The following is a 25852-nucleotide window of genomic DNA, read 5'->3' on the forward strand; positions in this document are numbered from 1 at the left end:
TTAAGAAGCCTATCAATAAGAATCGGAAGTCTAAATTCCTTTGTAAAATTATATGATTAGCCTTGCATCTCTTCCTCAAAGCAAATGGTACAATCAATTGCATTTTATTTCTGGCACAAAGTTCACCTGGTTCTCCACCATTGCAGACTCTCAGTTCCCATTCAAATCAAACGTATTGGTAAATGACACAATATGTTGCCTCATTCTATTCAGATGAAACTGAGCGAGATTGAAGGTGAACGGACTGATATTTGGTATTAGAGATGAATCTGCCACCCGTTCCATGGACCAGTGCAAACTCCGCTTACATCATTAAAAATAAAAGTGACAGGAGTCATTTGAGCATGTTTGTGGCATTGAAGACAGCCTACAACCACACCATTTAGGAACTGGACTTGACATTTTGAAAAACTGCATGGGATATTCTGACATTTATCCACTCACTTGCTTCAAGGCATGAAGAACAATTCACAGTGACGTAAATATCATTACAGTGTTTATTAAGCCTGTTATTGCAAAAAAGATCCATAATGGTAGTAACATCTTTATGAAACATAAAAAGAGACATTGTTTTTTTTTTCTTCTTTTTTTTCAGAGTTGTGCTTGGAAAATCTAAATATATATTTTTATCATACAAATGATTTTTTTTCTTTTGTTTCATAAATAAGTGCACGGGTTGTTAAGACGCATCCACCTTTTACATATTCCGTCGCATTCAGAGGAGTTCCAGCTGGCTTTTAAAAAAAAAAAAGTCTCAGATTTTACTTTAAAAAAAAAAAGTTGGTCTTACTGATGTGGAGGAAATTTAAAGTGGTTGTGAGCTCAGGGGAAATGTACAAAGCAGTCAATAAGATAGCAAGGAGATACTGTGCACTTGCAAAGGGACTAGAGTGATGTGTGTACCAACAATTGGGGAAGCAAAGAATAAAATTTAACCACAGTAGAATCTACAATCAGTGTTTTAAGTTATCACGTTTAAATATATTACATATGTACATGGTCTTCCCAGAAAGGGGCAGTGCAGCATTATATTTCCTCAACTTTTTTTTAACTAAAAAGATCAAGTAAGGAAATACATATTGTACCTGAACATATATACAGCAGATGCCATTGCATCTTGATACTGAGGGTACTCACAATGTAAATATACAACATGCCCTGGTAGAGAGAGGAAAAGAAGGTGGCCCTCTGCTACCCTTGAGACCTAAAATGGAAACAGGTCAGCTGGGAGAAGAGAGAGAACCTGAATATGCTATTAAATACTGATTCCCTTATTCCGAAGGCAAATGGATGAAAACAAAACACAGACTGGCTAATTAGTCTCCTCATTGTGTTGGAGTTAGTCCTTGAATGTGATCAAAATTGCAGATAGACAATGTTGTTGTCAATCATGTATATCACAGAATAGTGTAATATAATGGGGAGAAATAAAGCCACATTATTACTTTGTTTTTGTGGTGTGTTTGTCAGAAGGGTCTGCTCTGCCACGAGGAGCCTATTAAATGCCTGAAGCTCCTGCGGTCTCGGTTCCGACATTCTTCCAAATAAGTTGCTTAAATGTCCAGGAAATGCTGATCGAATCGAGGACGAAACATTTGTCTGAATTCACTTTGCGGATCAACGGCAGGTTTTTATCACCTGTATGATTCTGGGAGAAAACTGGTGGCTGGAGCCAAAGGGCAGATAAACCTGTTTCCATCTTTGAGCCTTGCCGTTAAACAGACAGGTAATAAAACAAGTTTATGCAGTAAAACTCCGATAACCTGGCATCCTTGGGACTTTGGTGATGCCTGACGAGCAGATTTTCTGGACGGCTACATGTTATTCCTAATAATATCCCAACACACTTTTTTTTACACGTTACACAGTTGTGCAATAAATTTTCCAATGAACCTACTGAGCAGGCAATATACAAACACTCTGGACCTCGGCTCCACCCACACTTTTGAGCCCTGATGTTCCAGACCACAGCATCAGTTCCAGCCTCAACCCGACCCAAAAATCTGGAACCTGGTATTCAACCCCACGCTCTGTTCATACTCTCGATCCACAGCTAATGTTCTGGACTAACGAGTGAGCACAACACCAAGTCATCAGCATTTTAAAATAATCATATGCTGGATTATCAGAGTTTTACTGTACCGGTGTTAAAAAAGAATCGACTCAAATGATAAACTAGTCAGACTTACAGTTTAGATTCATATTCAATGAATTACAGAGTTTAATTGTTACTTTCCCTTTATCCTTTCCCATTCCTGCAGTTGCTCCTATTATTGCTACTTGCATATCCTGATGGAAGCCTTGATGGACAGACGTGTGCAGACACACAAAAGAACCTATTTGGACTGGTATGTCAGCTCATCTTTATCAAGTCTTTTACGGGTATATTTTGCTGGCACGCTTCATTACCCCAGAATGGCACGCCTGAAATGTTTGACGGTTCTGCCGTCTCTGCTTTTCACTTCAAGCCTGCGTACATTGTTAGGAAGCCTTCCAGAGTGAGTTATGGAGAAACATCAGCCAACTGCTATTACCTTCCGTGAAAGGATGAATTGATGCCTTAGAGGGAAACCATAGATATTATTGTCCCAATTCAGCTGGGGGCAGGTCAGCCAGGGAGATGAGGCAACACCTACTGATACTGCTGACAGCAGGCAGTCAGTCCCCGGACGTGGGAACTCCTATTCCCCTGAAGCCTGTGCATAACCCATCCTAAACGCCCAGTCCTTCCACTCACTCACGAAAGCCCAGGGTCCTGATCCTGGCCTATTGAAAGTCACTAACTTTCAAATGCTCACTTGGGCATTCAATAATCAGCAAGACCATGAAATTCAAAAACATTTGCCTCTGAGAAAAAAGGTAAAATTATGTAAAAGTAATATTAGTTTTCTATTGCTTGCAGTGGCAGCCATGAGAGAAACCAGAAACGACAGGATCTGGAATGCTGGTGATCTTCCGAAATTATGGGTTCCCTTATGTTCTGGCCCATTATGACAGGGACACAATATATTACAGGGACTGCAATGTTGCAGTTTGGTACGGTCTTTATATTCAGTGCACGTTGGGTTCCACAGGGCATTAATTTTAATGTCCAAGCTACCTTATCTTTGTTATATCTACAGACTGCGAGTTAGTCTGAATGTAACTGTGACATATCAGTCGCAAAAAGTGTTCTTTTTTTGTCCAGTTCAAAGATCCCATCTTCCCCAGCCACCATTTTGTTGAACCCATTCCCTTCTCTTCCCAAACATGGCTCGTTTAGAGCTTCGACAGCCATAAATGCTCAGGCTCGTGTGGAAAAAGTCAGAGCTTTAGTAGGGTGGGCCTGTTGAGGGCTATATTACAACCTTGCCCGAACCCCACCCACTCACAACTTAGCCTTGCACACAGCCCCTACCGACCATTTGCTGCCTCCAACTCCTGGTGGGCCCAAGGTTGGGCAGATAGGTGGCACTCAAGGGTAAAAGGTTCACTTTGTGTCTGTGCAATTCCTCCCTTCCCACACGTTCGATTGTCCCTTCTGACTGTAGACGTGGACGCAATGGAACAAGTCTCCCAATGAGTTTGTAAATTTCCTTGATCCACTGACTGGTGAGGGAAGGAAGAACAGTCCGTCACGTCCAGCAGATTGAACACTTTAACCCATCACAATCAGTCCTCTTCTGACATTTACAAATCCGTCGATCCCACTTCTTACAGTCCTGGGTTGCTTGACCTTGCACACTGGTACAGCGTTATGATCTACCATCCATGCTGGTCGTTTTCCAGTGAAGACCGGTCACCTTTCTGCGGTGTTTAAGCAGACATGACGTTGCAGAGAACAGCCTTGTTGCATTCCTGTGTGTACCTTGGTGCACTGGGAAGGGGGCTGGGGGGAAGGTCACACATGTCCTGAGAACACAGACACATGCAAGGAGTCCAGAGTACACTCGGTTGAGGAGGACCATGTCCTTTGCTGTCTCGAGCACGTTGACTTCACTCCAAGCAGATCAGTTACTGCAGCTCCTAATTTATTTGCATTTTCCCATCACTCTTCAGCAATGAACCTGTCAGCGTAGGTGTTGTGTTGTTAAAATAAAACCGGAGCAAAACAAGGAGGGGGAAATAAGGTCTTTCTCTCTTATTACCACATTCCCCCTCCTACCCCCTGTCTCCCGACACACACTCTTACTCCTCTAATGGTGAAAGATCCATCAAATTAACACATCAGTGTACTTGAATGTAATCTCCAGGGTTCAGTGCAGTGCTCTCTATCTGTTCACAGAGGAGGGCAACATGATTTATCGATGCAAACCTAATAGCATCAATATGAATCTAACTAAAAATCAATATTTCATTACCAAATTGTTAGTGAGAATGAAGAAGAATTGCCGGAGTCGGAACATTTCTCTGGGGTAGGAGCATCTGGAGTTCAATGTGACAGAAAGAGTGATGCACGACCAAGGGGCAGGCAGAGGACATCAGGAGGACAGGCCACAAAGTGGGCAAGATCTCAAGAAAGCTTGTTCCTCGTCTTCTCTCTAAGAGGGAAAAGAAATGTCAAAAAATGAGAGATTGCTAAATGGAAGACTTGCACACAGAAGAAATAATTATCAGAGCAGTTCTTCACCTCTAACTTGCGGAGTTTCATTTATTTGTTTAAAAAAAACAATACCACATACTTTTGAGATGCAACTGTTACACTCACTGATTTGTGCTTTTGATTGTGATTTCCCACTGCATTAAGCACTGCTAATTGTAAAATAGGCATTTACTCGGGAAAATAAAAATACTTTATTCCTGTGCAGTCCCCTCCAGTCTTGTCAACTCCGATTCACTGGGTAGATAGAGATCAAGAATACAAGGGTTTGGAAGATGGGCCACAACATTACAAGACAATTGGGTACGCAGGAGGCACAAGGAACTGCAGATGCTGGAACCTTAAGCAAAACACAGTGCTGAAGTAACTCAGTGGGTCAGACAGCATCTGTGGAGGGAATGGACTGATGATATTTCAGATGGGGACCCTTCTTCAGACAAATGAGTATATTGAGTTAGGTCATAAATGAGCAAAGATCTCAATGAATGGCTGAAGAAACCTGCAGGGCTAAATTGCAAATCGAATGTCGATAAATATTTCATGAAAGGTGAGACAGACACTGCTTGGTACCACTTGACATATACATGGAACAATGGAAGTGTTGTCAAGGTTATGCACTAACTTTCGATTGCTTGAGCCTCAGTGCACCAGTAGGTGGTAAAATACTCTTGAATCTGCCAGTTCAACACATCTGGCACAATATTTATGTGAGATACACAAATGATTTTGGAACTAAAACCTTTAAGGAGCGGATTGAAAATCAATAGTTTCCTTTCTGTTTCTGCTGCATATCTGACCCATCACCTACCAGTGAACCCCAGTTGGGGTGACCATTGTGCAGCTGGGCACTACTTCTAACACTTTCATTCATCATGGATGCTACCTAACTAATTTTGTGATACAACCCTTTTATAATTAAAGGGACTGTTCTGGTTAGGTCCTTATCAACTTACCCCTGCTGGATGATTTCTCTCAGACCAGATCTCCAAAGCACAACTGTCACCCTCTAATTGCAAGGGTGTGAGACCCTCACTCCAAAACCAGTGCAAACCCAAATAGTCTATCCCAGTCCTCGAAACCAAGTCTCCGGGTCCTGAGGACCACCCATCCCTGGACCAATGCAATGAGCTTTCCCTCTCCTATTAGAGGCCACTCTCTCCCTCTCTTTCACTCCGCAAGGGTGAGTGAGTGCAGGAAAAGCACTCAATTGGGCTCATTCCAAGGCTTGTTCCACTAGGCATGGTTCCTAGTCTTTCCCCCTTGGCACCTGCACTCACCTGTAAGAAGCATCAGCTATGCCTGCACAAAATCTTGGCTGGCATTCTCAATACAAGATTGAGAATTTGAAGGTATGATGTTAAATTGTGGACCACATTTCATGGGAAAATGCAGATCCTATGGCAATGTGGGGACAACAAAAGAAAAAATTGGCATTAGAGTAGGATCGATGAAAATGTGTGCCTGCGGTCAGCATGGACTCAGCAGGCTGAAGGGCCTGTTTCTTTGCTGTCTGATTAGATGCTGTAAAAGTTTCAGGGAAATTCAACCATAATCTCTTAAGAAAAGCAGAATAGTTAGTTATTATCACAATGCTGTTCATAGGAGCTTTCCTGTGCACTAATCGACTGCCTTATTTGCACTTCTTGCACTTCCAAACAACTTTACTGGCTCTGAGGTTGCAAAAAAATGCAATGAAATTCCAGGTCTTTACTTAATTCATCACTTCATCCAGATGATCTTGGAAACATCCACACTGAAGGAATTTAAAAAGAAGGTACTGTAGATACGTTATCGAATTGTACAGCATCGAAATGGTGGCGCAGCAGTAGAGTTGCTGCCTTACAGTGCCAGGGACCCTGGTTCGATCCTAACTACAGGAGGTTTTCTTTACAGAGTTGGTACGTTTTCCCTGTGACCTGTGTCCAATTTCCTCCTACACTCCAAAGACCAAAGGTTAATTAGATTGGTGTAACTGTAAATTGTTCCTAGTGTGTGCAGGATAGCGTTAGTGTGCGGGGATCGCTGGCCGGGGCGGATTTGGTGGGCCGAAGGTCCTGTTTCCGTGCTGTATCTATAAAACTAAAAAAAAAATAAAGGAAACTAGCCCTTCAACCCAATGTGTGTATGGCAACCATCATGCCCATCTATTCTAATCCCATGTACCTGTATTAATTCCATATCCCTCTGTGCCCTACTAATGGCGGTGCTGGCTCGAAGGGCCGAATGGCCTACTCCTGCACCTATTTTCTATGTTTCTATGTTTCTATGATTGCAGTTTCCCAAACCTTATATATGCTTTCTCTTTCTTCTGACAAAATTTACAATACCACTTGCCAAAATAATTCTGTTGGAAGAACCCTGTGGGTCAGGCACCATCTGTGGAATCGAAGAGATGGTGGGAGTTTTGGATCAAGACCCCACATCAGAACTGAGGATGTAGAGGGGAAGATAGAAAGTGTATAGAAGTGAGATAGAGGGGTGTATAGGTGACTAGACCAATTGAGACCCATTGGGTCCCGTCCCCTCAAAGCGCGGTTGCAAGGGGAGGGGCAGTCTGCGGCAACACACACACACTAACCACTCCCCCCTCCCACACACACACATACACTAACCACCCCCATTGATAATATATACATATTAACATTATTCATTCACTCTTTTTACCCCATGCCCCACCCTATTCACTCAGGCATAACCCCGCAGGCGCGGCTAGAGAGGGAGGGGGATAGAGAGAGAGGGACACAGAGGCACACAGAGGGACAGAGAGGGACAGAGAGACAGAGAGACAGAGGCACAGAGAGGGATACAGAGAGGGACACGGAGGAGGAAGACGGAGAGGAGGTCGTCCCCCGTAACGGCCAGAGATCGCCAGGTGGGATCGGGATCACCAGCGAGGAAAAGGAGTCACGATTCCCCGAGTCCCTGCGATCGATGGAGGAATCGCAGGCGTCCATAGACGGCCTCTCCCAGAGGGAGTAATGGCCGCCACGGTCACCTTCCCATCGCGCTGCCCCGCACCATCACCCGCGCCCGCGCGGTAATAACGACCGCTGCCGCCATGTTCTAGAACTTCAAGGAGCCCAGCGGAGCGTGCTGCATGACCTGAGCAGCAGTTTAAAAACGGTAAGTGACAAATTTAAAGAACTCAAAGTTAAGAAGTCAAGAAGTGCAGAAGACATAACGGGGTGATGTCACTTGCAGCACGAGCAGAGGCAGTCAGAGACACACACACACACACACGCACGCACGCATACGCACACACACACACAGAGTTTTATATTTATAAGGATACAAGACACAAGATAGATTTATTCATCACATGTGCCAGATGGCACAGTGAAATGAAATTCCCATACAGCCATACAATAAAAAAAGGGACACAACACACTATAGGGTTTGACATAAAACATCCCCACACAGCAGAATCAAAGTTTCCCACTGTGTGGGAAGGCACCAAAGTCAGTCTCTAATATACGCAGAAGTAACTGGTATGGAGGAGGTGTAGGAAACAGGTAGAGATGGAGGCTGCAATAACAAGGAACTGCAGATGCTGATTTATACCAAAGGTCGACACAAAATGCTGGAGCAAGTCAGTGGGTCAGACAACATCCATAGAAAACTTGGATAGGTGATGATTCTGGTCAGGCCTGAAGAAGGGTACTGACTCAAAATGTCACCTATCCATGTTCTCGAGGGATGCTGCCTGACCCGCTGAATTACTCCAGCATTTTGTGTTTAAGAAGGAACTGCAGATGCCGGAAAAATCGAAGGTAGATAAAAATGCTGGAGAAACTCAGCGGATGAGGCAGCATCTATGGAGAGAAGGAATAGCAATCAATAAAGGGCTATAGGCCTTTTGCGAGTTTATGTACAGGGACATATCTATCCATGCACTGTATACTTGTATTTATACTTATGCATCTTAAATATGTATGTCATGTTTTATACTTCGGCAATATAACAATGTATTTTTTTATCATGCCAATAAAGCTTTTTAATTGAAAATTGAATTGAATAGGCGATGTTTCAGGTTGAGACCCTTTTCAGACTGATGTCGGGGGGGGGGGGGAAGAAAGGAAGAGGCGGAGACAGTAGGCTTGTGGGGAGCTGGGAAGGGGAGGGGATGGAGGGAGACAGCAAGGAGTACCTGAAATTGGATGTCAATGTTCGTACCGCTGGGGTGTAAACTATCCAAGCAAAATATGAGGTGCTGTTCCACCAATTTATGCTGGGCCTCACTCTGGCAATGGAGGGGACCCAGGACAGAAAGGTCAGATTCGGAAATGGGAGGAGGAGCTGAAGTGCTGAGCCACCGGGAGATCAGGTTGGTTATTGTGAATTGAGCGGATGTGTTGGGCGAAGTGATCAGCAAGCCTGCGCTTGGTCTCACCGATGTAGAGATTTTGTGTCTATCTTTAGAAATAGAGGCTCATAGGTGATAGGAGGAAGCAGAAAAGGGAGGGATGATGGACACATGGATCATGGTACGGGGGGGGGGGGGGAGGGGAGGAGCACAGCGGTTGTGATTACCTGAAATGTTCCGTATTGCACAAGTCTTCTGAAGCTTGCTATTCTTATCTTTCATTCTCAGGAACATGCTGGTCTTTGAAAGATTCCCACTTATCAGATGTGAACTTGCTCTCAAACAATTGCCCTCACTCTATTTTCTCTACACTTTAAGACTTTGGACTTTAGAGCTACGGCACAGAAACAGGCCCTTCAGCCCACTGAGTCCATGTTGACCAGCAATCACCACGTATTAGCATCACTACTAGCACTAGTACTACACACTAGGGATAATTTACAATTTTTATCAAAGCCAATTAACCTACAAACCTGTATGTCTTTGGAGTGTGGGAGGAAACGGGAGCAACTGGAGAAAACCTACACGAACATACGGAAAATATACAAACCACATACAGTCAGGACCCGCAGTCAGGAGTAAACTCAGGTATCTGGCGCTGTAAGGCAGTAGCTCTACCACTACACCACTTTGCTGACCCTAGTTCTTACCTAATATTGTTATAATTAGCCTTCCCCTAATTTCATGCAAGGACAACATTATCCTTATCCATATCAATCTTAAAACCCTCACAGTCCCTGAAGTGCTACCCCACTGAAACTTTGATCACCTGGCTAGGTTCCTTCCCCAATGCAAGATCTAGTATGGTCCCATTCCTAGTTCGACTACCTACACATTATAACATATAACATATAACAATTACAGCACGGAAACAGGCCATCTCGGCCCTACAAGTCCGTGCAGAACAACTTTTTTCCCTTAGTCCCACCTGCCTGCACTCATACCATAACCCTCCATTCCCTTCTCATCCATATGCCTATCCAATTTATTTTTAAATGATACCAACGAACCTGCCTCCACCACTTCCACTGGAAGCTCATTCCACACCGCTACCACTCTCTGAGTAAAGAAGTTCCCCCTCATGTTACCCCTAAACTTCTGTCCCTTAATTCTGAAGTCATGTCCTCTTGTTTGAATCTTCCCTTTTCTCAAAGGGAAAAGCTGATCCACATCAACTCTGTCTATCCCTCTCATCATTTTAAAGACCTCTATCATATCCCCCCTTAACCTTCTGCGCTCCAGAGAATAAAGACCTAACTTATTCAACCTTTCTCTGTAACTTAGTTGTTGAAACCCAGGTAACATTCTAGTAAATCTCCTCTGTACTCTTTCTATTTTGTTGACATCCTTCCTATAATTGGGCGACCAAAATTGTACACCATACTCCAGATTTGGTCTCACCAATGCCTTGTACAATTTTAACATTACATCCCAGCTTCTATACTCAATGCTCTGATTTATAAAGGCTAGCATACCAAAAGCTTTCTTTACCACCCTATCTATATGAGATTCCACCTTCAAGGAACTATGCACGGTTATTCCCAGATCCCTCTGTTCAACTGTATTCTTCAATTCCCTACCATTTACCATGTACGTCCTATTTTGATTTGTCCTGCCAAGGTGTAGCACCTCACATTTATCAGCATTAAACTCCATCTGCCATCTTTCAGCCCATTCTTCCAAATGGCCTAAATCACTCTGTAGACTTTGGAAATCCTCTTCATTATCCACAACACCCCCTATCTTGGTATCATCTGCATACTTACTAATCCAATTTACCACACCTTCATCCAGATCATTGATGTACATGACAAACAACAAAGGACCCAACACCGATCCCTGAAGCATCCCACTAGTCACCTGCCTCCAACCCGACAAACAACCATCCACCATTACCCTCTGGCTTCTCCCATTCAGCCACTGTTGAATCCATATTGCTACTCCTGCATTTATACCCAACAGTTGAACCTTCTTAACCAACCTTCCATGAGGAACCTTGTCAAAGGCCTTACTAAAGTCCATATAGACAACATCCACTGCTTTACCCTCGTCAATTTCCCTAGTAACCTCTTCAAAAAATTCAAGAAGATTAGTCAAACATGACCTTCCCGGCACAAATCCATGCTGACTGTTCCTAATCAGACCCTGTTTATCCAGATGCTTATATATATTATCTCTAAGTATCTTTTCCATTAATTTGCCCACCACTCAAGTCAAACTAACAGGCCTATAATTGCTAGGTTTACTCTTAGAACCCTTTTTAAACAATGGAACAACATGCGCAGTACGCCAATCCTCGGGGACTATTCCCGTTTCTAATGACATTTGAAATATTTCTGTCATAGCCCCGGCTATTTCTACACTAACTTCCCTCAATGTCCTAGGGAATATCCTGTCAGGACCTGGAGACTTATCCACTTTTATATTTTTCAAAAGTGTCAGTACTTCTTTTACTTTGAAACTCATAGTATCCATAGCTACTCTACTAGTTTCCCTTACCTCACATAATTCAATATCCTTCTCCTTGGTGAATACCGAAGAAAAGAAATTGTTCAATATCTCCCCCATCTCTTTTGGCTCTGCAGATAGCTGTCCACTCCGTCTCTCCAATGGACCAATTTTATCCCTCGTTATCCTTTTGCATTGTTTCAAGTAATCTCCTAAATCCATTAAACAAATTCTGCCCTATCCATGAGCTTGAGACTTGCTAATATTCACTAATATTCACTAATCCGGACAACATCTTGTTGAATCAGAAAAAGGGTCTCAACCCAAAATGTCACCCATTCCTTCTCTCCAGAGATGCTGCCTGTCGTGTTGAGTTACTCCAGCATTTTATGTCTATCTTCGGTTTAAACCGGAATCTACAGTTCCTTCCCACACAATATTGTCCCTGGTGTAGGATAGTGTTAATATGCGGAGATCGCTGGGGATCGCTGGTCGGTGCGGACTCGGTGGGCCGAAGGGTCTGTTCCCGTGCTGTATCTCTAAACTAAACTAAACTGAAACAAATATTGCAAAAATATGAAGTGTATATAGTGAATAATAGTAGAATATTAATTTCACTCCATTAGCTTGGAAGTCCTACATAAGTTAGCACTTATGAAGTGAAGATCGCATAAAGCGTAAAAAGTGCCTGAGATATATATTAACCATTAAACTGTTTGTCTTAGCACTTAATATGCTGAGTTGTGGGAATGCCCATTTGTTCTGAATAATAACAGCTTTAAAGCAAACAGCTCTCTCACTTCACTTTAATTTTCGCATCACAAAATATTAAAGTTCATTGAAGGTTAATAACCATTAATAAGTCATAAACAAGTTATGGCACTATCGTTAATACACCACACCATGTTTTAGTAACAGAGTAGAGGACTAAAGATGACATTAATTCTAATCATTTATTAAGAGACCAGTTTAGCGTAGTTTGATTGCCAATGAGTTGTGAGACTGAGAATATGGAGTAATCATCAATAAAAAGCCATTTACAGATCACTCTCAACAGAGAATATACAGTACCCTCCATAATGTTTGGGACAAAGACCCATCATTTATTTACTTGCTTCTGTACTCCACAATTTGAGATTTGTAATAGAAAAAAATCACATATGGTTAAAGTGCACATTGTCAGATTTTAATAAAGGCAATTTTTATACATTTCGGTTTCACCATGTAGAAATTACAGCTGTGTTTATACATAGTCCCCCATTTCAGGGCACCATAATGTTTGGGACACAGCAATGTCATGTAAATGGAAGTGGTCATGCTTAGTATTTTGTTGCATATTCTTTGCATGCAATGACTGCTTGAAGTTTGCGATTCATGGACCACCAGTTGCTGGGTGTCTTCTCTGGTGATGCTCTGCCAGGCCTGTATTGCAGCCATCTTTAGCTTATGCTTGTTTTGGGGGCTAGCTCCCTTCAGTTTTCTCTTCAGCATATAAAAGACATGCCCAATTGGGTTCAGATCGGGTAATTGATTTGGCCACTCAAGAATTGACCACTTTTTAACTTTGAAAAACTTTGTTGCTTTAGCAGTATGTTTGGGATCATTGTCTTGCTGTGGAATGAACCGCCGGCCAATGAGTTTTGAGGCATTTGGTTGAACTTGAGCAGTTAGGATGTGTCTATACACTTCAGAATTCATTATGCTACTACCATCAGCAGTTGTATCATCAATGAAGATAAGTCAAGCCAGTACCTTCAGCAGCCATACAAGCCCAGGCCATAACACCCCCACCACCGTGTTTCACAGATGAGGTGGTATGCTTTGGATCTTGGGCAGTTCCTTCTCTCCTCCATACTTTGCTCTTGCCATCACTCTCATATAAGTTAATCTTTCTCTCATCTGTCCTCAAGACCTTTTTCCAGAACTGTGGTTGCTCTTTTACAGTTTCTTGGCAAACTGTAACCTGGCCATCCTATTTTTGAAGCTAACCAGTGGTTTGCATCTTGCAGTGTAGCCTCTGTATTTCTGTTCATGAAGTCTTCTGCGGACAGTAGTCATTGACAAATCCACACCTGACTCCTGAAAAGTGTTTCTGATCTATAGGACAGGTGTTTGGGGATTTTTCGTTATTATAGAGAGAATTCTTCTGTCATCAGCTGTGGAGATCTTCCTTGGCCTGCCAGTCCCTTTGCAATTAGTAAGCTCACCAGTGCTCTCTTTCTTCTTAATGATGTTCCAAACAGTTGATTTTGGTAAGCCTAAGGTTTGGCTGATGCCTCTAACTGTTTTATTCTTGTGTCTCCATCTAATAAACAGCAATAAAAGTTTCCAAAGTTGATGGAAAGACTGGAGGAAAGACTAGGTGCTGAGAGTTCTCTTATACCTGCATTAAGGAAGCAATTAAACACACCTGAGCAATTACAAACGCCTGTGAAGACATGTGTCCCAAACATTATGGAGCCCTGAAATGGGGGGACTATATATAAACACTGCTGTAATTTCTACATGGTGAAACCAAAATGTACAAAAATGGCCTTTAATAAAATCTGACAATGTGCACTTTAACCACGTGTGATTTTTTCTATTACAAATCTCAAATTGTGGAGTACGGAGACAAATAAATAAATGAAGGGTCTCTGTCCCAAATAAACATTACCGTCACCTCTATTAGTGCATCGACTATCCTCTTCATGTGAACATAAAAAGATAAGAAATAAGAGCAAGAGCTCACACAGCCACTCCAGCCGGTTCATTGATCTATAAGATCATAGGGTCTAGAGTCATAGTTGTATAGCACAGAAATAGACCCTTTGACCCACCATGGCCATGACAAACCTTTTCCCCTTCGACGCTAAGATAATGGAATAGAGACACAAGTTCCTGGCTGATCATTAAACGCAGTTTTACTTCTGTATGAATTGCATAAATCACAATTCCCTCATTGTACAAAAATCCAAGACAAATATATTTAATGACTCAGTGTCTACAGACCTCTGATGGAGAGAATCCTCAGAGAAAATAAATTCTTCTTCTCAACTTTAAAATACTAATCCCACTCCTGAGATTATGACTTTTGCTTCTAAACTCCGACATTTGTATATAAATTTATAAGAGGCATAGATAGGGTAGACAGTCAGAACCTATTTCCCAGCATTGGAAAAAATCAAATATTGGGGCTTAGTTTACAGATGAGAGGGGCAACGTTTAAAGGAGATATGTAGGGCAACTATTTTAAGCAGAGGGTGGCGAGTGCCTGGAACGTGTTGCCGGGGTTGATGGTTGAGGCAGATACAATAGTGGCAATTAAGAGACTTTTGGATTGGTGTATGGATATAATAATAATAATAATAATAATAATAATAATAATAATATCTTTTATTGTCATTGCACATAAGTGCAACGAGATTTGGTATGCAGCTTCCATCCAATGTCATAACATAAATAACTAATAAAATTTAGATTTAGATACCCCGAGAACATGGATTGTAAAAAGAACAGTAAAATAGTTAAGTATCTGCAGGGAATGAAATATGGATTATGTGCAGGTAGATAAGAGAAGATCTTGCCATCATGTTCGGCACAGACATTGTAGACCAGAAGACCTGTACCTGTGCTGTATGCTTCTATGTTCTATGTAGACATAGATGGTGAATCAGTCATTTGTGCCTCAAACTTGCTCTGTCATTGAATAAGACCACAGTTGATCGTGTGCCTCATCTCTTTGTGCTCTGCTCACTGGGTCTGTTTGGTGTTCAAAGATCTCGATCTCAGCCTTGGTGAAATGCACCTTTTAAAAAAGATGCCAGATGTTTTGCACCCATTTTCCTTGGTTAGAATGCTGACTGCCCTTTTCCCTGCAGCAGCTGAGCGTGCAACTGCAGTGTTAGTCCCGCGTACATGCTCTTTTCAAGTTATGCAATGGCACAGGCTGCAAGGGGGATGAAAGAAAACAGGGTGTGGTGCTTAGGGATTAGGTGTCGTAAGAACTGTGGTTGCAATGCACTAGTAATCGCTGGCACCAATCAAGTCCTCTGCTGCAAATGGTCCCAAGTCATTGCGAAATACAGGCTGAGGGATTACAGCTGATCGGTATGCTGTGATTATATTCATTAGGCACAGTGAGACACATCAATGATGATTGCAACGTACAGAGCAGTAAAAACTCTGCAGGGACCAAAACACTGATGTCCCAATCACTTTGATTCGTGCCTGCTTGATGACTTACTGCGAAGTGTGCTCCTGATTTCAAAATGAAGTTAAAAAATCAAAAGTTTATACTCTTGACTTTTAGAACTTAATCCTGTTGGAATGCCACAAAGGGTGTTAAGCACTTTACTGGCAATATGTATTGAAATGACACGAGAAAAGTGACAACTGCACAAAAAATATTATGCGACCAGATGAGATTTTCACCATTACATCCCAAAACAGATCTCACACCCTATGCATTAGGATTTACATGCAGACCTCTCAGAAGAAGAATGGTGTAAGTCTATCTTAAATATTACTTCAATAAGAAGAAGCAATCATACTTTGAATGCATGGTTATTTTTATTAGTACATTTGCCTACATTTATATGGTCTTATACTGAGGAAAGTAAGCTTTATCTACTGTACAACGCATGGATTAGAGATGTGAACAGCCCTCCTCCTCCCATACAAACATACTCTCTCTATCCATCCACCAGCATATGTGAAATTGTACATTAAACAACAATGTGTTAATTTATAATTTTCACATTTTGGCAGGTGGCTAAAAAAAAACTCAGTGCAATCTGAAGAAGTCATTACTGTTACCATCATTGGCAACAGCAGTATTATTACACTAACAGACAATGTTCTGTTCATTAACAAACATTCAGAACACAGAGCAATGACTTTGTAATTGAGTGAGACTAATAAGAATACATCATTTAACTGTGTGACAAATTGCACTTGAAACCCCCCAATACAGGAAATTCACATTTTGTCTTTATAAATAAATTACATGGGCTATGTATTATACATATCTTGAATCCTTGAGGACCTGGTGATATATAATACAGAGGATCAGTCATTTCTTTATCAAGACTAACTATGAATCTTCCTATGTTTGGATCCAATGACATACAGCTAATGTTGTGATTTCTGATTGGGAGAAGGAGAGGTATTTGTTTTCTATTTGATAAACTGGAAATACCATTGATTCAAAGTGCCAGCATTTAGTCATGAATTCAGCTACATTCCCCACTTAACACAGTGGCAATCAAAGTCAGACAGACAATAATGTTATTGTAATAGGTTACAGGGCAGTACAAGAGCAATGCGTAATGCATCACTGGTTGAAAAACTTTCTGTGACTTCCATGCCCCATGCTGCTGTGTATAATTATTAGCACAGCTTGAACACAGTTAGTGTGGATTAACAAACATTTCAATTAGAATTACATATAATATTGAAGGGACCCAACGATTCACATTGGCCTTACACTTTTAGAACTATTCCTTCACCGCAACATATGAAATTATGTAAACCAGTTCTTCCAATTTACAGATTTTGCTCCCCTGACACTTTGAAATACATCTTAACTTTGCTATTAATTAAGAAGTATGTAGAGCTGTGAAAAAAAATGGAACACACAAGAGCAAAGAATCCCTGGTGCTTTGTGGCAACAGCAGATGTTAACAGGCTGACTATGGGGATATAAGGGAGTGTTGACAGATTTAAGTTTGCAAGACCAGAACTACCGAAACTCAAGTGTGTAACCTATAGATTTTACTGGAGTACAGGGCTCATTTTAATCGAACCAGGCCAGGGTTCACCTACCAAATATCTTGTTATAAGTCATTACTTGTCTTCCAGTCCTTTTGTTGGTTCCAGAGCTAATACCTAACACCTAATAAACTTCCATTAAACAACTGTCCACAGCTGGGCCAATAATACTCACTGCCTAAATTTAATGGAAAGCTGGTTTAGATTTGTTGCTGTTTAGGCTTAATTTTGAGATCTGCGCAACTACGATTGTTGTCCACAATAGGGTATTTTATCTCTCTTTCGCAGGACCCCACACTTTCCCTTCCTTGAGTCTACCCCCAGTAATGAAACTGTATCAAAGAAAAAATGTGGCATCGCTCTAAGCCAATCAAGAGGACAAAAGTAAATGCAACCATCCAACTGGTATTATAAATTGAAACAGTCCTATTTATTTACGAGCTGCAAGTACAAAATAATTATGTGTCAGAGCACCATTTTTAAATGAGCATGTTTTTCAGTTGTTCCAAATAGCTGACTATATATTTTGCAGCCCAAAGTTTAATATAATATTTCGAGGTTAAGGTTAACAATCCAGTGAGCACAGCATGCTGGATGTAAATGAGGGAGAGATCGCATTCTTAAAACAGCACAGACCAACTAGCTGGTGTTTTTGAAGATATCTTTAACCTCCCATTACTAAGGTCTGAGGTTCCTACCTGCTCTAAAATGAAACAAGAAGCTCAAGAAGAGTAAAGGGCCTGTCCCACCAGCATGCGACTGCATGCGGCGAGCGCGACCTAACGTGGTCGCTTGAGCCGTACGGCCTCGCGGGGCCGGTCCCACTTCGATCGCCGGAGCCGTATGGAGTTGTGCGGGGCTGGTATCGACATCGCGCGGGGCTCCGAAAAACTGACACTGACCAAAAATTCCGCGCGGCAGCGGCCTGTCTGCCAGCAGCCACATTGACGCCACGTCTTGACGCCGTATGCCTAGCGCGTGACGTTGCGCGATGACGTCACCGCCCAGCATGCCGTTGCGTGATGATGTAACCGCCCGACGCCGTGAGATGTCCAAATTCAGTCGGCCCGCCTCCTGCCCAGCTGATTGGTGAGTATGATGTCGGGACCAGCCCCGCACAACTCCAGAAGGCTCCGCGGTTGGAAGTGGGACTGGCCCCGCGAGGCCGTACGCCTCAAGTGACCACGTTTGGTCGCGCTAGACGCATGCCATCGCATGCTGGTGGGACAAGCCCTTAAGGTGACATGCCTCAATATCTGCCAACTGGTGACACTAACATCAGTGGTGAGGAAGTGCTTTGAAAGGTCGGTTATGATGCATATCAACTCCTGCCTCAGTAAGGACCTATATTTCACCTACCACCACAATAGATCAACGGGGGATATGATCTTGCTGGATCTGTACTCGGCAATGGGCCACCTGGACAAAAAAAACACGTTTTTCAGTGTGTTGTTCATTAACTAACATCATTCCCTCTAAACGTTATCAGACTCAAGAGAACTAGGTCTTTGATCATTCCTATATAATTGGATTCTCAAGTTGCTCATTGGAAGACACCAATCAGTAGGAATTGGTAACAGCACTTCTTCCTCGATAACCATCAACACAGGGGCACCTCAAGGGAATGAAACTAAAAATCTGATTGAATGGTGCCAGAACAATAATCTTGCTCTCAATGTTAGTGAGACCAAGGAGGTGCTTGTTGACAATTAGAGGAGGGGAAAGCCAGAGATCTACGAACCTGTCTTCATCAATGGGACGGCGGTGGAGAGTCAACAGCTTCCAATTCGTGGCCGTGCATGTCTCTGGCTTTCTGTCCTGGGCCCAGCACATTGATGCAATCATGAAGAAAGCTCATCAATGCCTCTAATTCTTTAGCAGATTGAGGAGATTTAGTATGTCGCAACATACTCTATTCAACTTCTACAGATATCACAGCATCATGGCCTGGTTTGGCAATTCAAATGCTCAGGAATGAAAGAGGTGCCAGGGTGGTAGATATCGGATATCCCGGTTGATGTAGGCAAGTTGGGTCGAAGGGCCTATTTCCATGTGGGACTCTATATTGCCCAGTCCACCACTGGTACTGACCTACCCATCAATGAGTACTGCCTCAAAAGGACACCCAATATCATCACACAACCATGGCCGTGCTCTGATTTTGTTACTACCATCAGGAAGGAGCATCTGGAACCATGACCACCAGGTTCAAGAAAAGCATCTTCACAGCAACCATCAGGCTCTTGAACACTACACAACACAGACCTTAGCAACTATGATCTTCGATTGTACTGTGGCTTTGTTTGCTCTATGGATTTTAATGTACACTGTTATAGTTTCCTAGTATTATCGTTATTAATTTAATGTATTATTATTTATTATATATTTATCTGTGTTTTTTTTGCATTTACTGGCCTACTAAACTGCAGCAAGGGTAAGAAATTAATTGTTCCATTGCGGGTACTATCTTCAATTAGACACTCTGGACTAGACTCTCCGGACTCACGAGGGGGTGGACAGATGTACCAACATGTTAGATAGAGATGGAGAAACCACAAATACTAACAGCACTAAATGAATTAAATAGCATCTTTCTGTATGTCAGGTGACTGAGAATGTTATAAAAGCTGAAAACACTGGGAGCACTCAGTGGGTCAGGTAGCATATATGGAGAGAGAAACAGAGTTAATGCATCAAGGTTAAGACCCTGCATCTTTAATTCAGTTTTACTCTCTCCACAAACACTGTACAAGGAATTCTCCAGCTGGTTTCAGGTTCTACAACTGTTCTGAACAGCATTTCACGGTTCTGACATGAGTTCTGACATGTCCTCTTGTTTGCCCTCTTTCCCTCTAACTGCTCTTATTAAATATTTAACCAGGAGGCTCTGTAAACACTGGAATCACCGACACATCCCTTGCCTCAATCTGTCAGTAATATTCCCTTTGTCCGAACCATCCACACCCTCATCCGCTTTGCAATTTAAAATCAACTTGATTTCTTCCCATCTCGGGGGATTTGACCTGAAATGTTAACTCTGCTTCTCTTTCCACAGCTGACCTGCTGAGTGTTACCAGCATTTGAGTTTTTTATTTATGAGTGAAAACGTGATTGATGGTAGATGTGGCAGGAGCAGTTTAGGATCTGGGCAGCAGAATTTTGGATACGCTCACATATTTATGAGATAAGGATGGAGAAGACAAACATTAAAGATCTTAATGAGGTCTAGTTACTTACATTGTTCTCACTGCCACTCTCCCTACCTGCCCTCCTTGTTTTTATCCCTAACAGGCCCTTCGGCCCACAATATCTGTGCCAATCATAGTCCAGACCATCTTGTCTACCTGTGCATAATCCATATCCCTCCATTCTTTGCTTACCCATATGCCTATCCTAAAGCCTCCAAAATGCCACTATCATATCTGCATCACCACCAAATCTGGCTATGGATTCCATGCAACCACAACCCTCTGTGAAAAAGTTACCCCACTTATCTCCTTTATAACTTGCCCCCTCACCTTACTTTAGTTTAGAGAGATAGAAACATAGAAAATAGGTGCAGGAGTAGGCCATTCGGCCCTTCGAGCCTGCACCGCCATTCAATATGATCACGGCTGATCATCCAACTCAGTATCCCGTACCTGCCTTCTCTCCATACCCCCTGATCCCTTTAGCCACAAGGGCCACATCTAACTCCCTCTTAAATATAGCCAATGAACTGGCCTCAACTACCTTCTGTGGCAGAGAGTTCCAGAGATTCACCACTCTCTGTGTGAAAAATGTTTTTCTCATCTCCGTCCTAAAGGAATTCCCCCTTATCCTTAAACGGTGACCCCTTGTCCTGGACGTCCCCAACATCGGGAACAATCTTCCTGCATCTAGCCTGTCCAACCCCTTAAGAATTTTGTAAGTTGAAAAGATGACTAATGCCCAATTTAGAGGAAGGATTAAGTTGCGTAAAATGTCAGTAATTTATTTCATGTTTACTCAAGCATTCCCAGCTGATCACCCTCCTTCCTCCATCCATGAACAAAGCTTGTCTAAAATTCGCTTTGTCCATCACCCCTGGACTCCCTAAACCACATTGATTCCTGATTCACAACAATTCCATTTTAAATTTCACGTCCTTGTTTCCAAACTACATCCAAATATACCTCCTCTTGTTCTGTAACTCCTTCCTGTCTCTGTGATTTCTATCCTACTGTAGATCCCCAATTTCAATCACTCCACCATTGGCAGCAATGCCTTCAACTTCCTGACACTCTGGAATTCCTGAGCCTCTCTGGATCCCCACTTCACCCTCCAAACTATTAAGATATTCATTAAATATTTTGAGGAAGGACATTCTTGCTATTAAGGGAGTGCAGCGTAGGTTCACAAGGTTAATTCCCGGTATGGCGGGACTGTCATATGATGGAAGAATGAAGCGACTGGGCTTGTATTCATGGAATTTAGAAGGATGAGAGGGTAACTTATAAAGACGTAGAAAATGCTTAACTCAGTATGTTATAACCATAACCAGTTACCTTTAAATTTTATCTGCCTGTAATTATGTGGGTGGGATTTATACGTAGTCTGAGGCATGTTTGCGGCTGGGATTTCTCGTGCAGATTCCCTAGTTGTCAGCTTAGTTTGAAGAAGTTTGGGGGAGAGGTCACAGCTTTCGTACATGCACGAGTTTGATCACGAGTAAGATTAAAATGTACTTATACAAGAAGAAGTTTGGATGAATATCTTACTGTTTTTACTACTACAATAAAGAAACTAATAATCAAGAGACTGTTTGGAAGATTTATCTTTCGACGGCATTGAATATCTCATGGAGAGCTCGTGAGCGCGTATCGATTATCTTCTGATCCCCTGTCTTCAATCATAGTGACTAAAGGAAAGAATCCTTGAAACTATATACAAATCTGTCATTACAAAATTATTAAGGGATTGGACATGCTAGATGCAGGAAACATGTTCCCGATGTTGAGGGAGTCCAGAACCAGGGGCCACAGTTTAAGAATAAGGGGTCGGCCATTTAGAACTGAAATGAGGAAAAACGTTTTCACACAGAGAGGTGTGAATTTGTGGAATTCTCTACCTCAGAATGCAGTGGAAGTCAATTCGCTGGATGCGTTAAAAAGTGAGTTAGATAGAGCTCTTAGGGCTAGCGGAATCAAGGGTTATGGGGAGAAAGCAGGAACGGGGTACTGATTGTGGATGATCCGCCATGATTACATTGAATGTACTGGCTCGTAGGGCCGAATGGCCTACTCCTGCACCTATTGTCTATGTATCTATGTATCTATATAAATGTGGACTTGGCGTTTACAACTGCAATTACTTACAGTTACAATTATCTAGAAATGTTGACTTTCTCCCTTTATGATGTAATTCCCTTCCACGACCTTGATGTTTTCAAGCTCTCCACTCAAATTACTGACTTTATTTCCTATGATCTTGTCATCTCTGGCTATCTTCTTCATTGCGAACCCAACTGGCTATTTATTTTCAATTGCTCTCTCAATTTGATTGGTGACTGGTCAGATTCTGTAGACTTTCAGTACAGTTTTGCGTGTTGCGGGAACCTCTTTGAAGGAATTCATTGGCATTTCCCCGCATTCCATGACTCCCACTATTCTTATCTCTCTTGCAGTTTCTCATTTTGATACGGTCACTTGGGTGACACAACTACGCTCAGGTCAAGTTCAGTTAGTCATAGAATCACCGGATCAATACAGCATGGAAACAGACCCTTAAGCCCAACTTGCCCATGATGACCAAGATGTCTCATCTAAATTAGTCTCAGCTGCCTACGTTTGGCCCATATCCATCTAAACCTTTCCTACCCAATATACCTTTCCAACTGTCTTTTAAATGTTGTTATAGTTCCTGCCTCAACTGCCTCCTTTGGCAGCTTGTTCCATATATCCACTACCCTCTGCATGAAAAAGTTGCCTCTCAGGTTTCTATTAATTCATTCCCCTTAAACCTATGCCCTCTGATTCTCGATTTCTATTCTCTGGGTAAAAGAATATGTGCATTCACATTATCTATTCCCCTCATGATTTTATGCACCTCTATAAGATCACCTTTCATCCCCCTACAAGCCAAGAAATATAGTCCTAACCAGCCCAACCTCTCCTATAGCTCAGGCCCTCTATTCCTGGCAACATCCCCATAAACCTCTGCACATCCTCGTGAATCTAATCCAGTAGTTTCTTTGGAAAATTCGTATGACAGAGTCCTTGATAAATTCGTTGATAATATTTTTCACATAGTTTCCTCGATATTTGTCCTCCTTCCCCCATGCTTCTCCTCCTCCCCCTCCTCCTCCCTGTTTCGCTTCCAACAACACTTTTAGTCGGACCACCTCTTCCTGGATCTCTTGCTCCTTCCTTGCTGTTTTACATGGATACCAGATATCTCCATCTCCATACTGACTTTGGACTTTAGCTCTCTTCTTCCTAAACTTGAAATGTTTAGAATTGACATTGTATGCTTGAACTTATCCAATGAAAAGGCTTGGATAAAACCAACTACATTTTGGTCTTCTGCCTAAAATCCTCTTACCCAAGGTTGAATCTTGATTTTGCATAATTTGTGAGGATGATTCATTGTAATAAAGGTCCATATAAATGCAAATTAATGTATATTGATCAATGGAATGCCAATGAAAAGTTCCCTAAATCAGGTAGAAAACATTCCTATCTATGCAATGCCATAATAACAAGATGACAACAACAGTGAGCGAGGGGAAGGGATTTCATCTGACCAGCTGATATTTCTCTTTCCACACAGTTCTGGCCATTTATTTATTTTTTCACACAAATAATCAAATAAAGGGCCTATTTCCCCTACAGAGAGGTTAAAAAAAAGTGATTGATAGAGATTTTGGAGGGGGCCTGTAAGATTTTCTTCACCCACATGGTGATGGGGAGTGGAACTCAATGCCTGAAAGAATGATGGACTTCAATACCTTTGCCACGTATAAAATTTTCCAAATGAGCTCTATGTGTCTCATAACCCACAAGGCCATGGATTAAGTGTTGGTAGGTAAGACTAAGCTAATTAGTTCTTTATCAGCATAGACTACTGGTCTGAATGGCCTTTTCTTTGCTATAACTTTATATGTTCTTTATCTGACATATTTACCCATCAATCTACAGTGTCTGTATGCAATTAATTGGCACCAAGCAAATTGAGACTCAAGCCAATGTATGTTTGTTCTGTCCTTCACTAATCTTTCCCTGTTTGTAGATCGGGTAGCAATAGTTTCAATATAGAACATAGAACTTAAACCAGTATAGCACAAGAACTGGCCCTTCGGCACACAATGTCTGTGCCGAAAATGATGCAAGACCAACTCTTATCTACCTGCACATAATCCATAACCCTACATTCATGTTAGCTTTCATAGCAAAAGGATTTGAGTATAGGAGCAGGGAGGTTCTACTGCAGTTGTACAGGGTCTTGGTGAGACCACACCTGGAGTATTGCGTACAGTTTTGGTCTCCAAATCTGAGGAAGGACATTATTGCCATGGAGGGAGTGCAGAGAAGGTTCACCAGACTGATTCCTGGGATGTCAGGACTGTCTTATGAAGAAAGACTGGATAGACTTGGTTTATACTCTCTAGAATTTAGGAGATTGAGAGGGGATCTTATAGAAACTTACAAAATTCTTAAGGGGTTGGACAGGCTAGATGCAGGAAGATTGCTCCCGATGTTGGGGAAGTCCAGGATAAGGGGTCACAGCTTAAGGATAAGGGGGAAATCCTTTAAAACCGAGATGAGAAGAACTTTTTTCACACAGAGAGTGGTGAATCTCTGGAACTCTCTGCCACAGAGGGTAGTCGAGGCCAGTTCATTGGCTATATTTAAGAGGGAGTTAGATGTGGCCCTTGTGGCTAAGGGGATCAGAGGGTATGGAGAGAAAGCAGGTACGGGATACTGAGTTGGATGATCAGCCATGATCATATTGAATGGCGGTGCAGGCTCGAAGGGCCGAATGGCCTACTCCTGCACCTATTTTCTATGTTTCTATGTTTCTATTCCATGCATATCCATATGCCTATCCAAAAGTCTCTTAAATGCACTATCATATCTGTCTCAACCACCTGCAGATATACTTCCTAACCTACACATGGGTGCCAGTGAATATCTATCAGGATTCAGTCGTTTAAGCTTCTCTCTTTATCTTCTCTTGATGAATGCAAGATATCAATGAGAAGGATAACTATGTCAGAGCAAAGATTGCAAGTCGAAGTAAGTATTGACTACACCGATAGTTGAAAGGAAGCCAGAGTTATAAATGTGTTGGAATTGAATCAGTAAGAAATGTATTACTTTTACCCCTGACTACACATGCCATGTTCATACTTATTTAGATAATTATACATATTTATACTTACTTATTTAAAATTAGAAAAAGAACAAACCATTTTCTCCCGTCCAAAGCCATCGCCAGAGTGTTCACCAGGGATGGGTTAACCTGATTACTAAACAACATGTAGCACAAAGCCACATAAGCTAATATTGGAGATAGGCACAAAATGCTGGAGTACCTCAACAGGTCAGGCAGCATCTCTGGAAAAAAGGAGTAGGTGATGTTTCGAGTCGAGCCCCGTCATCAGACCCGACCTGAAACATCACCTATTCCTTTTCTCCCGAGATGTTGCCTGACCTGCTGAATTACTCCAGCATTTTGTGTCTACCTTCCGT

The 25852-nt window shown here is 42.1% G+C and overlaps 1 protein-coding gene across 1 annotated transcript in view; it reads right to left on the reverse strand.

Moving 5' to 3' along the window:
- Window positions 1-479: 479 nt before the first annotated feature.
- Window positions 480-25852, reverse strand: part of tshz1 (teashirt zinc finger homeobox 1) — a 230216-nt gene continuing 204843 nt past the window's right edge. The window contains exon 3 of the mRNA XM_033019072.1: window positions 480-4520. The gene's annotated coding sequence lies outside the window, so the exon portion shown is untranslated. The remainder of the gene's footprint in view (window positions 4521-25852) is intronic.

This window comes from Amblyraja radiata, chromosome 4 (assembly GCF_010909765.2).
Source record: "Amblyraja radiata isolate CabotCenter1 chromosome 4, sAmbRad1.1.pri, whole genome shotgun sequence".
In the NCBI taxonomy this organism is placed as follows: Eukaryota; Metazoa; Chordata; class Chondrichthyes; order Rajiformes; family Rajidae; genus Amblyraja; species Amblyraja radiata.